The sequence below is a fragment of the Anas acuta genome, chromosome 6 (genome assembly GCF_963932015.1).
Source record: "Anas acuta chromosome 6, bAnaAcu1.1, whole genome shotgun sequence".
Taxonomy (NCBI): Eukaryota; Metazoa; Chordata; class Aves; order Anseriformes; family Anatidae; genus Anas; species Anas acuta.
In genome coordinates this window covers 35,505,491-35,519,409 of record NC_088984.1, presented here as the reverse complement: position 1 = coordinate 35,519,409, position 13,919 = coordinate 35,505,491, and the positions used below count along the sequence as shown (strand labels likewise).

Here is a 13,919-nt window from a genome sequence, read left to right as displayed (position 1 = left end):
ATGAGCCATCTGCGGATAAATGATGGGTGTTGACATGTTTATAAGGTTTCTTTGGATTACTGTTTTTATGGTCAGTTTGGTCCACAACTGATTTTCCATACTTTGAATGTTATGTCCATAAGGAATGGCACCACAAAAGACTGCTATTAAATGCATCTTATTATATTTAAAATTTTGCAGCAAAATATCACCTTCAAGTAAACAGAGTAAACAGTTTTCCACACAAATTTTGTATATTTTCCTGATCAAAAAATGTTAATTGAAATTAAAAAAAAACTATTTACTATAAAGTACATTTCATTTCACATGGGAAGTACAACTGATAAAAGAGGCATTTGTAAAGACAACACAATCGCTGTTCGAACATCTTTATGTTAGTATGGTGAATGCTTTTGTTTCTTTGCAGAAATTCAGTTTTGAATTTTCCTTTGTGTAAAACCACCACAGGATTGCAAACATTGATTCCCTTCCCCTCCTTCCCCTTTTATAGATTTCTGTCTAGGTGGTAAATATTTTATATCAAGTTTTCTGCCTTTGTTTTTTAGGTTTCAGATCTCATTGCTCAAACGTCAAATTATCCGATTGTTACATTAAAAAACAAGAATTGCTTTCGAACTGTTAGTTTTGCTAAAGCTGTGCCCAAGCATCAAGCAGATGTTCAGCTTCTCCTGATATATATCATCATAGCAGATCTCTGGGGCCCTTAAATACACCTTCAATTTAGTTTCCCATAAAACACACTCAGAGAAAATATTTTTTAAAAATGTGTAGAATCTTAAAATATGGAGTCTTGGTGAAGCCACGAGAAATAAAAGCACAACCCAATTCCTTCTTCTCTGAAAGCCATGGTTACAGAATTAAGGGAGAAACCCTGGGTCTGCCGCAGTTCAAACACCTTTAAGGGAGGCCAACATTTGACCCTTTGACTTTTAACTCATGACATTCTGGCACCAGAGAGTTCAAGTGAACAGGGTGGGAATAGCAGCAGCGTGCTTTTGCAGGATCTGGGCCTTAAGGTATACCAAAAGCCTCTTAAAGAGGCTCTGTTCAGAGGCTTCAATCTAGTTTTCCACGGCATCCCATGCAGTTAGACCCTCGCTGGCATTAACTGAGGTTGTTCACCTAGCAGTAAGTAGAGAAATGCCATAGGGTGGGTTTTGGGGCTGATGGCAAGGCAAACACAGTGCTGGTCTGCACTGCAGTGCTGACAGCACACAGGAGTGCTTACTCCTACTCAGGAGAGCCAAACTAGAGCTAATACAAATGCAGTTACCCCACATAAGAAGCATCTTTGACTGTGCTCTGTATAAATGTGTAGCATGGATGGTAGAAGCTTTTCTGCAGGTACCAGGAAAAAGAAAAATTAACCAAAAATGAGAAAAGAAATAGCTTGAAGTCCTATATGCATCCACTCCAAACCGCATTGCTCCTCAGATAAATGCTTCAGATAAATGTTGTTCCATGGAAATTTTCATATTTTCCCAAACTTGGAATTATCACAGAGTGGTCCATGCTTGCCACGTCTTTAACACTGACCTCCTGTGCAAGCAGCTACCCATCAGACTTTTAACTTGCTGGTTTTAGCTCCTGAAAGATTCAGCATTAACATGGTTATTGATAATCGAAGTTGAGAGGACAACGATTCACTCGGTTCTGACTCCTTGTATTTCCAAGGCTGGGGTCCCATAGGCTTGGGCAGCTCCTGTGGGTGCTTCCTGCACCCCAGCCCTGCCGCAGCACCACCCTCCTGCTCCTGCCCCTGCCCACGGTGGGGGCAGAGCTCTCAGCACTCGTGTGTGGCCCCCGGGGAGTCCAACAGCTGACACAGGTCAGCACCACCAGGTGTAGGGCAGATGACATTTTTCACAGATGTATGGTTTTGCTAAACGCCAGCAGGTCTCAAAGGGAGAGCTAAAGGCCAAGCACAGTCATAGTTTCAGGTATCTTTTTTTTTTTTTTTTTCCCAATTTTATAGAATCTAGGTTTGTTTTCTGTGGTTGTTGGTCATTTATTTTTTTATTTTTTAAATTTTAAATCAGGGAGGTTATCGAATTGACTCATTCTTGGACATGAATGAGCTCTTTTGGCTAAATGTCTTTAAAAAGGAAAAAAAGGAAAAGAAAAAGAAAGAAATCAGCCTGAAACCAGGCTTGGACAGTTCAGTCCAGGCAGTCACATTTTGTTAAAGACCCAGCAAAACAAAGCAGGGTGTTTATTAAGGGTAGAACTAGGCAAATATCATATCCAAATGATCCCAACTCCATTTAAAGCTTTTGTGAATAAAAACAAAAAAAGTTAGGGAAGAGGAGGTAGAGAAAGACTAACTAGAAACTACACAACAAATTTATTTCAAAAAGCACTATGCCTATGTAATTCAGCAAAAAAATGTCACTATGAACCTTAATTATCTGTTTTAATGATCCGAGTTATCTGGCACGTTAGCTTCATCCCAAGAATTGCACTTGCAGCAACAGCATGTCTCAGCATCCCAGCTCTACGTTGATTTAATAAGCCCCATGGAGAAGAGCTGCTCAGTAAATCACTCAGGGCGCTGCATCTGCTTTTCCATGCAGACTTCCCCAGCAAGCAGTAAGACCGTAACTCTCCCCCGAAATGCATGTGTTGCCGGTTTTGAATCAATACAATAAAACGTTAACAAGCTCTGGAAGCACTAACGCTCCCGTTCTCCCACCTGTTTAGCTTATAGAAGCCCTGACAAGATCCAAAGGAAGAAGTTAGGGCTACAGGCCAGCTTCTGGATCTGCATAACGAAGTACAGCTCTGTTCGTGCTTGGCTGTTCTAAATAATCACCAAATAAATGATGGTGCCAACATAGATTGCTGGAGCAATCTGGTGGAAAAAAAGAAGAGGGGAAGCGCAAATAGAAGCTACTGCAAATAATTACTGCTTGCATTGATAGATTCAGCTGAATCATTCTCTTTGATGGCTGGACAGGGTGAAATGGAGGTACGAAGAAATATTATAACATATTCTAATGTTTTGGTACTCCAGAAATGTAGACAACAAGCCTTGAACCCCTCTGTAGAGAGGGTGAGAAGATTGGCAATGAGCTTTGCAGAACTTTGGATGTAAATTTGTCTGTCAGTCACCAGCCTTGACTGCTGAAGCTCATTCAGAGGCTGCAGGAAAGATGTGATTTTCTTCAGAAGTGGCCCTAATCCACATTATGCATGGTTTCATATTTGTACAGCTTCCAGAGACAATAAAACAGATTAGTGCCCATGAGTCAACCTGTGACGCATCAGTCCTTAACCTAGAAGCTATCTATTGCTGCTCTCTCACAATCCAATTATGTATCCAAATGGCTATTATCTTGCATCCCCATAGAAACGCCTTTCACTAGAAGTCAATGGCCAGATTTAATTTCAAACCTGTTGCTTTTCAATTATATTTATCATACTGCCTGGAGTCCTTAAAAGTAAGGCAATCCCTCTTTGAGCACTGAAAGGGTTCAGCTTGAATGAATCCAAGCGGTGGAAAGGCAAAGAAGGATGAGCCCGGGCTCATCGCTGTCTTTCCTGTTACTCCTGACCTGTGCTTTATGATCTTTGTGAGACCTGGTTAGACGACAAAGAACAATAATAATACTTATTTTTGTCAGGAAATGCAATCAACGTTCCGTGTTTCAGCAGTAAAACTAACAGAAGCCCATAAAGATATGCAACTGCATGGGAAGAACATCCTGGAAAGCATTATGGAGGCATCGCTTGGTAGACAGCTCCCACAAAACTTAGAGGAGGCAGCTTGGGAGACAACAGCAACACAAACAGAACAAGACACTGAAATCACAAAGCGTAATGTGGTCATTGCAAACCAGCCACATGCGAAGGAAGGTCTGCTTCTACATATTTTAATACAACCATCGCAATTTAAAAGAATTGGATGATTTGATCGGAAGAGATTTTATCTTCCCCAGTACAGCGCGGTACAAAGAGGCATTTGCAAAACTTTGAGTTCCTCTACCACAAAAATGCTTAAATTCAAAGGTCTGGAAAAGGTTTGTTCTTTGCCAAGACTAAAAGGTGTAAATTTATTTTTAATAATAGACTAAAGTAAATTTAACTCAATCAGTTGCATCAGTGATCTGAACACATCGCAATCCAACAGATGGTTAGTCAGGACCTAGCTAATAGATTGAAGGGAAGAACATTGGGGCTTTTCCTGCAGAGATACTGCCTGGTGTTTTTATTCTTATTATGTTCCTCATCAGTTTTTACCAATAGAGACAAGTGATTACCTTGCCAGCTGAACAGTAACACGGAGGAGATAGTGCTGCAAATGTTAGGGAGCAGTCTGAAATAAGGCTCCTTCCCAAACACCCCGCGTGAGAGCACAGAGCAAAGGCTTTCTGTGCACTGCAGCACGGGCACGTCTGCAGGAGAGGCTTGTTCTGATCCCAAACGGCGATCCTCTCTCCTGCCAGCACATTCGTCACCATTTTTCATGTCGTTATTCGTCCAGTTCGGCGGGGCTGACATATGAACCAGCAGAACCGAACACCTGGCTGTCACACATTATCGCATCAGGTTGCAGCGCGGCGCCAGGTGGTCCCACGTCACGCAGATGCCTGCAGGCTGAGGTCAGCTGCCTACTGTACAACGCCGCCGTCATGCGGGGCAGCGCAGCCTAGGTGCTCGGCCAGCAGCACAGAAACCTCCTCCTGTGCCGCTGTGGGTGACAGCTACCACGCCACGCTGAGGTTTCACCTCCCTGCCTGGCTTTGGTCGCGTTGCTCGCACGTCGCTGGGGGGAACAGCGTGTGAAATGACGCTCCTGCATGGATTACTTGGGAAGGCAGAAGATTTAGAACTATGCCAACTCGGATCCTGTAAATCTTCTCATTCACTTGCGGTTTGAGAGTCTTTTCCACTTGTGATATTTCAATATAGTAATGCTTCAGAGGAAATCATTGCCTTTTATCCCCCATTTGAGCCGGTGAAAGCATTTATTACAGAGCACTGTACGACAGGGCTGCCTGCCTTTAAGGCAGCATCACAAAATCTGACTGTACTTACTGGCTTGCGGATACATCATCTCTCGGGAATCAGGTTATCAGTTTCTGGGTATGAGTCTTCATACTCGGTTCTTCAGTTACCCAGAAAGATGCAGAAGAACCCACAGGACTCCAGCAATAAGCAGCATATGGCCAGAGGTACTAAAGAGCAGCGTTACTCCAGCTGCCATCAGCATGAATTTATCATAATTATTTTCCTTCTAGACTGGAATAATTCCAAGAGTGCATTAAAAATAGGCTTTTCCCAGTGCAGAAGCATTTGTTTAAAGCCATATCACAACACAGAGATGCAGCATCAGAATCTTATACATGTACCTGCAGACAGATGTCGTGCATTTGAGTCTTCACAAGGCTGCTTGCCAAGATTCAATACATCAAAATTAAAAAAAAAAAAAAAAAAGTTAATTATGATTATATTCAGATAAAGTTCTTACCTGGCACCCTTTCAGACAGAGCACTGCCTTTATGGTCACTCTGTTTTTCTAGGGAGATACAGAAGGCGGTTGCCCAAAATATTCTCTTTTGAGACCACAGTGTTGTCTCTGAAATATTCTCAGACCACTTGTCTCACCATTTATTTGTTCACTTTAATATATAACTTGTGGCTTTCTCATCTATTAATCTATTCTTCTGTACTGATTTTTTTTTTTTTTTTAATTAAAACTGGGTATGTTATCAAAACTGGAAATGTCAAAGCATCCTCACGGATTTATCTTTTAATTTCTAAGAGCATCTTAGAAACTCTTGTCCCCAAACAACTGCCTCAACTTTCCTTATCAGCCAGCTCTGACGTAGACACAAGCTCTAGTTGCCACCAAATGATAGTCGCCTTTAGGCTTATCATCATCTTAGGTTTCTTCGCTTCTGTCAAAAATTGTATCTGCTATCAAAATACTCTTAAACAAACACCAAGCAACAAAAACAAATAAAGCCAAGCAACCAAAAAACAAACCTGCACAGAAATTCTCAGGTTCCAGGGGAAAAAGTATCCAGAAAAGGCAGACCTATCTTTTTACTACTTTATCCTCACTAAAAACTTCTTAATTGATTCATTTACTTACATTTATTCAAAAATAGAAGTCCACTGTCCACTTTATGTCTCCCACTTGTACATGAACTCACTTGCCTAAGCCTGTGTTCAACTGTTATTGCCCCACAGTCACATACAGCAATCAGTTTTTTTTTTTTAATTATTATTACTATTTTTTTTTTTACAGCGGAGCTCAAAGTAAATGACATCTACAGAAGGTAGAACACAACCTTTGGTAACTGTTGTTTGGATCCGATGCTACGAAACCTCAGATCTTCAGTTGAAAAACAACCAAAAATTGGTTCCACGAATTTCTTGTGACTGTGATTCAGCAGGAGCTTAGTTAGAACAAAATGTGATTACTCGCTTTTGGCCATGCAGCCTTCACGAGGCTTTCCCAGATCCGCTCCCACGGACCCAAATTCTGGTTCAGAAGCCAGTTGTTCCCTGGCAGCACTGCTGTGGATCTCGGTCAGAGATTTAGCAACACCTTCTCCACATGCTTACAGCAAACACCAACATCTCCAGCACATACACAGAGCTTTTTTATCTCACAGGTTTATAATTACCTGTGTCAGGCCCGTCACATCTCCATTGGGATGGCAGAAAGGGCACTCTGCACCCCTGGGGACTGAGCTCGTGTAACCGTGCCGTATGCTACATCTTCACAATGAGAAGCTAAAGCTCCTTCCAAGTAGAATATGCAACTACAGACCAGATGGACACCTCCGAGCTAAACATAACCTCCTTAACGTGGCAGCAGTAGTGATGATGCAGCAGCAAGGAGTTGGATGCCCACCTGCAAGTCGGCTGAGCAGGGCCGAGCACTTGAACTTCTCTCGCCGGGGCTGGTGAGGCTGAATCAGCCCGAGCCGGCTGAACCCCTCTACACAAGCTTCACGCTTTGCTCTTTCTGCTCCTCCACACACAGGCAAAACTGTCCCTGCTGTACAACGCACACATCAAAGGCAAGCCAGTGTGGTTACTGCTTCTGCAGCAAGGAACCTGCCTCTCAAAAGCCAGCTTCATTCCCAAATATGCCACCCCATGCAGACAAGGACCTGAGTCCCCATAGATATTTGGCTTACATATTTTCTGCACTGTTCTAGAAATGACACCAACCCATACACGGTCTATGTAAAAGAAGCATTAAAGTTTCATTTAACCAGTTGGAGACAATTATATTTTTATAAGGCTTCTGCAGGCAGAACAAGGCTCTCTTCTGATGGGGGAAGCAGTAAGAGAAAGAAGTGCTGTGAACTCCTCCTTCGCTGTTTCTTGGGTCAGCTGCCAAAGCTGGCTGCAGGCAGCTTTGGTTCCTGGATGGCAGGGCCGTGTTTGAGGGGGAGCGGTGGGTTCTGCTTATACAAGTGCCCACAGACATCTTTGCCAGCAGGCTTGCAAACAAGCAAGAAGATTTTTAACTAGGTCATTTGGGTGGGCTGCACGAGGGAGAACTTCTGCTGGCTCTGCTTCTCACAAGCAGTGGAAAACCTGGCTAGGAACACGCTGAGGACAACCTTCTAGTAGCCGGCAGGAGATGGTAGAGCAAGAGGAACAAGGCAGGGAGGCAAAATAACAACGACCTCGTGGCCTGTTTCAGCAGTCGGCAGCCAGCATTGCGGTGGGAAGCTGACACGAAAGGGGAAGGCAGCAGGAGAGCTCACCGGTCCCCAAGCCTGGGAACTGTCCTGCCCTGCAGGAAGAACAACAGAATCCTATTATATTAGACAAGGCTTAGTACTACCTACATGGACAGAAAAAAAAACAAAAAACAAACACATAAAAAAAACAACAACCTTACCTCTATATTTTGACAGCTATTTCTTTGCTTCTTGTGGCTGCAACTCTTGTGGGTTGTTTCCTGCAAACTCCAGGAGGCAGAGCTGCTGTTTGAAAGCAGTGCAGGGGTTTAAAACCTCATCTTTCAGAGCACTGTTTTCTGTGTGTTTCACCTGTTCAAGAGTGCTAAACAAGTTGAAACAGGCATGAAACTGAAAAATTGAGCTAGGAACAGTTAAGCTCAAAGGGAATAATTCAAGAATGACCTCTAGTCCCTTCCTTAAGCCGAAGCATAAAGTTTTCGTGTCTAGAGCAGCTCTCATCCATCTGTGCAAATCTGACAGGGTGATAACAGGAAGCCAAATCAGACAGCTGTCACTCAGCAGCAACACCTCTCCTACATCCCCGTATTGCCTCTCGAACCCAAACCACACTCAGACCTTTTATTTCACCTTCTGTCCACAGCCAGATTAAGATTCGACCCTCCTCACTTAATGCAATTTCCATAAATGTTTCCAGAGGTACACGAATAAAGAATAAAGATATGCAGGTGCTTGCAGCCAGCTTCCTGAAAAAATTAAAAAACAAATTTTCGTCTATAAAAGCTATTACCTATTAAAACAGAAGGAAGCAACCAACCAAAAAACAGTAAAAGAAACTTCATCAACCCTAGCTTCCTAAAAACTTGTGGAAATGAAGCAAAAGTCAAGGATGCGTGACATTAACCTGCAAATGAGAGTCAGAGCCCCTGTACTAATAATGTTTTTGAATATTATGGAAATTATGATAGAAAAATAAGTATTTATTAGATCTAGAGGAGCCCCCTTCCCCTGGCCATCCCGCTGTGCTGAGGAATCTGGCTTTACATTTTTTCCTGTTTGGAGAGCAGTGTATTTTATATTCTTCACAGTATGCGTTTGACATTTTCCACAGACTATAAGTTTTCAAATATCCTACAGAAAATACCACTCATGTGGAAGAAGTGCAATGAATCCATGAGATAACTCTTTCACCTAAAATAATTGTTTTTGTGAAATCGGGCAAATCTATCTCCAGCAGGATTCTCTTCAGGAGAATAAGTAACTTGGTGACTTGTCTTTTGGGGCATGGGAAGGTGACATTGTGACATTTTCATAGACCAGCTCCACTGAAAGTCCCCTGCCATTCCTAGGTGGCTCCCTATTGTAAATTACAGTTTAGAAACAAGGGATTTTCCAAAAAGACATGCCTGATAATAAACTTTTCAACCAAAACCATGACGAGATTTGAAGAGTAAATTCAAAAATAAATTTGAAATAGAACCATAGAAAATCCTGAGTTGGAAGGGACCCACAAGGATCATTGGCTCAACTCCTGGGTCTGCACAGGACCACCCCAAAATCACCCCCTACTTCTCAGAGCATTGTCCCAATGCTTCTTCTACTCTGGCAGGTCAGTGCCATGACCCTGGGGAGCTACAGAATAGTTCTGCTGCAGTATTATAACCTGACAAGGAATATGTAATTATGTATTCTATGGGGCAATAAGAAGATGGCATAGCCTCACTCACCAGGTAGGAAGAATATTTTCATCCTTTTGTCCAGTTCATTTTTAAGTCTTCCCTAATATAGTGGCACATAGGTGGCTCAGCTCACAAGACTGCCAACGCGCTCCACACTCAATATTAAAGAGTGTTTTGTCATCTTTTTTTTTGGAAAATAAACAACATTTATGTTATTTAATGAATAATATTTTTTTAAGATCTGACCTTTTCCAATAATGCTTGGACAGCCTGAATAACTGGAAGAGTCATTGCTGTTTTTTAAAGACAAAAAGTTACAAAAAGATTCTTTCTTTTGTCTGTCCAGATGGTGGTATTTAAGCAAACAGTAAAACAATGAATAAAAACCCCTTGGACTAGATGACAAGATCATTGGCTGGAATCTGAATTTCACGACCACTATTTCATAAGTGAGATGAAAGCCTTCGATTCCAGACTTCAGTTGTGTTAAAATACTCAAGAAATCTTCATTCTACATGTACGGAAAGAATGTAAGAGAGTATTGCCATTACGGTATCTTCCTTCAGCACACTGCAAAGATGACTACAGATAAATGCATTTCATCCCAGGAGCTTAGCTGGGAATACCAGGAAAGCTACATGGCTGACTAGATGCAAACACACAAACGTTTACCCGATCTGCTAATCTGGATTTCTAGTTTGAGTTCCCTGTGTATCTGTGCTTACCCAGCTTCCATTTGGCTTGGTCACATCTGTTAACAAAAATGAAGTTTCACTCCCTCTTACTGTCAGCAAGACAGTGGAATTTGGCTGTTCCAAGTTCAGGTTCTGGCTGGATATTTTGTATGCTTTTTTGGATTTCCCCTCTTTGGGATTAAGGGGAAGCCTGACTGCACAGCAACCTACAGCTGAGGGAGTGGCTTTTGGAGGAAGCCTTGAGTTTAGCATTACCCCAAGTCTTCTTCCTGGTTAAGAGTTCAGCCCAGAGCAGGCCATAATTGATATTAAACTATGGTTAGAGAGTAAAGTTCTGTCAGTTCTGCTCCTGTGTTTTTCAAAGGGCTAAACAACCCTGTTTGGAAACTGCTGACCAAGTGTCCCTTGAGAAGCACAGATTTTTCTCAGCTAATGCACAGGCTCACTCACGAGCCCAGAGCTTGCTCAGAAAAGTGGCAGAACTGCGAACCTATGTTCCCTTTACCCTAAATAGTGCTACGCAAAGGAAGAAATGACAGACACGTGCTAACCACAGATTGGAGCTACACGTACACCTGAGCGAAGGGATACCACCCTCTGCTCCCTGTGCCACTGCTCAAAGGCTCCAGACGCTCGCCCAATGCCAAAAGCCCATTCTGAGTTGCACTAATGATGGTAGAGTCCCACACAAAGAAATACAAACACGATTTCAAATAATTCACAAGTGGTTGGAAATAAAAGCCTTTCATTAGCATAATATCAGAAATGAATCTGATTATTTTCCTTTTTAAAAAAGAAAAACATTAGATCTCAGGATTTTGATTTGCATATAGGATATTCATATATTAGTTATTCAGAGCGTGCATCCTTTTCAAGCGTGCCACGCAAATACACGTTTGGATTGTTATCACAAGAAGGCACTAATGAAAATGACCTCAGTGAAATAGCCAAGTGTAAAAGAGCTTCCATTTCCCACCGAGGATTTCACAACGAGATTAGGACAATCCTATCGCACTGGCACAGTCACTGAAACAGTCTTTGTGTTACTCTAATTCACACTTTGATTCACAGCTAACTTTTAAAACAAAACTATGCAAAGGTTTGAGACCAATTTGTATGAACGTTTGAGGCTTTTCTGTCCGTAAAATGGTGAGAGGCAGGTTAGAAGCTAATACATGCTTCAGGCTTCTGGACGCGATCTTTGTGGGCAACCGTGACACTGCAAGGGCACGAACAGCCTCACCTTCCTGCAGCTGCTGCTGATACTCTGAATACATCTCCCAGGAGAACCACCTCTCCTCCTGCCTTGCAACAGGCAAGCCAGGAAGCACTCCTAAAGCTGAAGTATTTAGGTATACAGAACATTATATCCTAATTAACTACACCTCACATTATTCCACTCCCATTGGGTACATGGTAAAGTGAAGAAGCAACATAAAGGAAGATTAAGAGAAGTTACTGTGCACAGATTTTGTCTTTCAGTGCCACTAAGCAGCAGTCAGAAAAATCCAGATTAGGAGGAAGCATCTCCACCTTTGAGATAGGGCAGAACAGGCAGCAAAAATCACCCTTCCCAAATGAATTAAAATATTGGCACAAAAAAAATAAAAAATTGCTGTGCATATACCACATAAAGACTGGATGACAGTAGGATGACAATGTCAGGGCAAAAAACCTGTAAAATACAGCACGGTGACTTAAGCAGGTTAGGACCATCTCTGCCAAACCACAAGGTAGGCAGAGTAACTTCCTGATTCTGCAACATGATGCAAACTCTAAAGAAAAGAAAAGGTAGTTACAGGAAATCTGTAAGTGTCTAAAATGCAGTTATAGGGTAGTGGAGCTTGGCTGGCCTTGTCTTGCTCCATCCTCCTTGACTACGGGATCCCCCTGAAGGCACACGCTGGTGTAGCAGGAGGATCTGTCCCTGCGGGTGCCTCTGACAAGCCACGTCCCCTACCACGGGGCTCGGCGACAGGCTTGAGATGTCTTCAGCACTCGAGTGGGAATGCACCAATAATGGAAATACATTTGCGTTTGAAAGTACTATTCCAGGAGGCAAACTGGCTCCAAGAGCAGTCGGAAATGGCAATGTTGTGTCTGAAACTCTTTTTTCCTCCTCCCTGCACATCGTTATAGCTCACCATAGCGCACCTTTTCTGTAGAGCCAATGTCCTGGTGTGCAATAGGGATCCCTACTGCAGAGCCCAGGTTATGTGGCTTGAAATGGGACTGTCACAACAGGGGCAAAGCCCAGCAGTGTCCCTCAAAACAACACCTCTACTCTGAGCACACCGGCACTAAGATTCACCCAGGATTTTCCCTCTTTAAACTCCCCTTTGTGATTTTCATAAAAACCTGCCCTGGTGCTTTCCCCGAGATTCCCATCAGCCCACAGGAATGCTGTCGACACCTAATCTGATTGCACAAAGAGACAAAGATTTTACAGTCTGACCGCTTTTCCGAAGCTGCTTGTCACCAAGCGATCACGTTCCCACAGCCAATTGGAAATTCAATTTCCATCCCTAGAGCAAAAAACTATCAAGCGATAAAAAATAAATAAAAACCAATGCTACCTCAAGAACATTGTCACAAAGCGGCCTGCTAACAGCAGAGACGTGGTGCGACTTGTCAGGAAGATGAACTGCAGCCACTCTGCCAGAGTAAAACATTAGCAAAGAGCTACTGCAGAACAACCTGTGCACGCAGACACTTGGTTTGAGACCAAAGCGCGCTCCAGTTCTGGAAGAATTACTCCTCTCAAATACTAGAAAACATGAATCACTTCTTGCTGTGACAAGGGTGGATAATGCACCATCAGCATCCCTTTCAAAGTGCTTCTTTCCTTAACGCTACATCCCATTCTATAACGAAGAGGAAAGGAACAAGGAGAAAAAAAAAAAGAATTTAAAAATTATCATCAAAAAGCTGTAGTCTCTCAAAATAAACTTACTTGAGAAAAGTTGAGTTTTGTACTTCCACGGCAAAAACCCATATAAACATTATTCGGCCTCGTCTTGCCAAAAGGTTGTTGAAAGAGGATGTAAAGTAGCAGGAAGCAGAGCTTTTTACAATCCTGCAGGCATCCATTTGTCACTCCGAATCCTGTTCCTGTAATGGGAAGAGCTCCTCATGAAGGGAGACACCTGCTTCTCTACGGCGTGCAGCTCCCCTGCGGGCCATGAATAAGCCCGTACACTTGGGCAATGTTTTTCATCCTCCTGAATCCAGCAGTAATCCAATTTAAGATACAGAGTGGATTTTCCAAGGCAATGAATGATACCTGTTATTAACAGAAGATTTTGGACACATTTCTCTTTACAAAATTAACTAGGAGTTTCTAAGTATTTGGATAATTAGTCACTACAGTCTATTTTGGTGTCCTGCTTTCTCAGTATCGAGATTAAACAAATCAAACTGAAATAGAACTCAGAAACAAGGCAACGTGACATACAGCATTAACAAGGTGTTTATACCTGGTATGTTGGTCTTGTTATATGTTGAACCAATGACCTAAAACAGCTGGGAAACTGAAATAATTGCTGGAAAGCTAAACTATGCTGTGTATTTTGTACCAGTATAGTCGGTGTACTGGAAAATATATTTATTTTCCAGAAATCCAGGGCTAGAAAAAATATTTATTAAGAGCACTCTCTACTTACACTTCTAAACCAAGTGGTCCTGTTCAAGTTTGTTTATGCATGGTATACTGAATTAGAAGTAATAATCTGCAATCAGCCAGCAATGTTTTTGCTTTCCCGCTCCCCTTCTAGCCTGAAGGATATTACAGTCTTAAATATTTTCATAAGATGCATACCAGGAGTATAATATTAGATGCTCTGAATATCAGATAGTGACAAGAAGCTACATCAATA

At 42.3% G+C, this 13,919-nt stretch overlaps 1 long non-coding RNA gene across 4 annotated transcripts in view; it reads right to left on the bottom strand.

Moving 5' to 3' along the window:
• Nucleotides 1-196: 196 nt before the first annotated feature.
• The window catches only part of LOC137858571 (uncharacterized), a 31,178-nt gene continuing 17,455 nt past the window's right edge, over nt 197-13,919 (bottom strand). For 2 of the 4 annotated variants that reach the window (XR_011097850.1, XR_011097851.1), the window contains exons 3-4: nt 7,871-8,034; nt 197-7,762 (exon numbers count right to left, since the gene is read on the bottom strand). This is a non-coding gene — a long non-coding RNA (uncharacterized lncRNA). The remainder of the gene's footprint in view (nt 7,763-7,870; nt 8,035-13,919) is intronic. The other 2 variants (XR_011097848.1, XR_011097849.1) reach the window with 1 other exon arrangement.